This window comes from Pteropus vampyrus, unplaced genomic scaffold, assembly GCF_000151845.1.
Source record: "Pteropus vampyrus isolate Shadow unplaced genomic scaffold, Pvam_2.0 Scaffold145, whole genome shotgun sequence".
Classification (NCBI taxonomy): domain Eukaryota; kingdom Metazoa; phylum Chordata; class Mammalia; order Chiroptera; family Pteropodidae; genus Pteropus; species Pteropus vampyrus.
Genome location: NW_011888926.1, coordinates 2,910,343 through 2,912,523, shown reverse-complemented (window position 1 = coordinate 2,912,523; position 2,181 = coordinate 2,910,343). Strand labels below are relative to the sequence as shown.

Below are 2,181 nucleotides of genomic sequence, written 5' to 3'. Positions count from 1 at the left end.
GTCCTTCTCATATGTCTCGGCTCTGTTTTTAGCGGAGGGAGATCTATGGCCTTCATCGCTGAGATCCATCTGGACTTGGTTGCTCTCGCACCAAGGGCTGCTAGTTTGGGCACGCTGCCATTCTGTGTGTCAGCTGAAGAAAATAAAAAGACTATCTGTTGAAGTAGGGAGACTGGTTCTCGGGGATTCTCTTGGGGCCTTGGAGAATAACATCTCTCTCAGCCAAAGGTCCCGAGTCTCGTGAGTGGCTGCTGGGTTCTGGTACCTTCGCGCTCAGGGCTGTGCCTCCGGTATCTACTTTCAGTTAACAATGGGGGTTTGAAATGTCTCTGGACAGCCATATGTCAGCCTTCGGGGCAAGCTGCTGACGGAGGACTTTGTCTTGATGCCGAAGCCAGCAGAACCTCTTCTGTGTGACGGTGGCTCCGGAGGCTGGCCACCGGCTCAGCAGGACACCCCTGTGCTTTTCCCCAACAGCGCGTGCGGTGGGCCCGGGCGCTGTACGACTTCGAGGCCCTCGAGGATGACGAGCTGGGATTCCACTGTGGAGAGGTGCTCGAGGTCCTGGACAGCTCCAACCCGTCCTGGTGGACTGGCCGCCTGCACAACAAACTCGGCCTCTTCCCTGCCAACTATGTGGCACCCATGATCCGATGAAGCCCTTCCGGAGGGGTCAGAGGCTTTTGTCTGAAGCTGCCTGCAGAGAGGGAGCAAGGAAGAAAAGCTGGAACTACATCTACATACGTGTGTGTACACGCATGTACACATATATATGCCTATGTATACACACATTTATAATAGTAATTTATTGGCAATTTAGTTGGTTAATTAGCTGATATGAAAGGAACTCAGATAGAGGGTTATATTCGTACTTGTTTTTCTACTCCCCTCAGCAGGTGTGCAGGTGGTAGGGACAAGGACGTGAAACTCAAATTCTTCCTGTCCTTACGATGGCACCGCTTCCTCCTTATCTTGAGAATTTTCACTGAGTAGCTCAGCAGAGATCTACACCTGGCGTCGGACGCTAAGCAGCAGGGTGGGGTTGGACTTGGTGGGGCACGTTCTGCTTACCTGCAAGCCCACTCACCTGGGAGGTTTGCAGAGCAGCTTCCCTCCTGTTCTCCAAGGGTGAGGACTGCCGGACGGAGAATCGGGGTGCGGCCGCACAAGCCTGAGCTGGAGCGGTTAGGGTGTGAGGGGCAGGACTGGAGCACAGGCGTCTGGAGGCCTGGGCAGGGCCGGCCTCTTGGTTGGTGCTCAGCCAAGGCCTTATTCTCCCTCACATGCAGGTCCTCAGCTAACCCTCTTCCTCGTAACTGACATGGAGAAACAGACGCCCTGAGGAGCCACGCTCTGGGGAATGGAGGAATTTTTCACCAATCTCCCAGGGGCTTACTTGGGTGTAACCTCTGTGTCCCCAGTAGCCAAGATAGCAGCATCCCAGATTCTGGCTGGGAACGGTGGGTGTGAGAGCCATTGTTCTGTGTTACAAGGGGTCTCTCCAGGGCTCTGCTTTCCCTCTTGGTTCTCCGCATTTTGAAGATGCCTTGCCCAGTGACACAGAGAGAAGCCTTTCCCCCCCCCAGAAGAGCATTGACTAGCGATTGGCTGATTGGTTGGTTGGTTGGTTGATTGACCAGGACCCTGGGTGGGAGCTGACTTTCAGATGAGCGCTTCCTTTTCCCCTGCCCTTTGCATGCCTGCCGGCACCTGCACCTTCCCCGCACCGAGAGCTGCCCCTGGGGAGAGGAACCCCACTGTCTCTCTCCAGCACCTCAAAATAGAATCGTTTCCTAGTGCTCACCCCAGGGTGTGAAGCACAGATTGGCCTGGCTGGGAGAAGGGACATCAGTGTTTTAGGGGAGACTGGGAGCACACATGCGTGCACCGAGGACGCTTAGAAGGAGTGCATGTGTGTGTGTGCGTGTGTGTGTGTGTGTGTGTGTGTGAGTGTGTGCACACGCGCACGCGCTAAGACATAAAGCGTTGAGGTGCAAGTATTAGTGAGGGAGCCCTGGCGGGCTAGGTGGGGACCTGTCCCTTCCGTCTTCCCCAGCCCTTCCTGCTCTAAGGAGGGCCGGGGCAGCCATTATCGAAGGCAATGTGAGAAGAAAGAGTTTGTGACTCAGGAGTAACTGTCAGAGCCACCGTAGGCTGTGTCCCTTTGACTCTGAATTCTAC

The 2,181-nt window shown here is 55.1% G+C and overlaps 1 protein-coding gene across 2 annotated transcripts in view; it reads left to right on the top strand.

The window, feature by feature from the left end:
* The window catches only part of GRAP2 (GRB2-related adaptor protein 2), a 68,917-nt gene that overhangs the window by 61,998 nt on the left and 4,738 nt on the right, over positions 1–2,181 (top strand). The window lies entirely within an intron of this gene.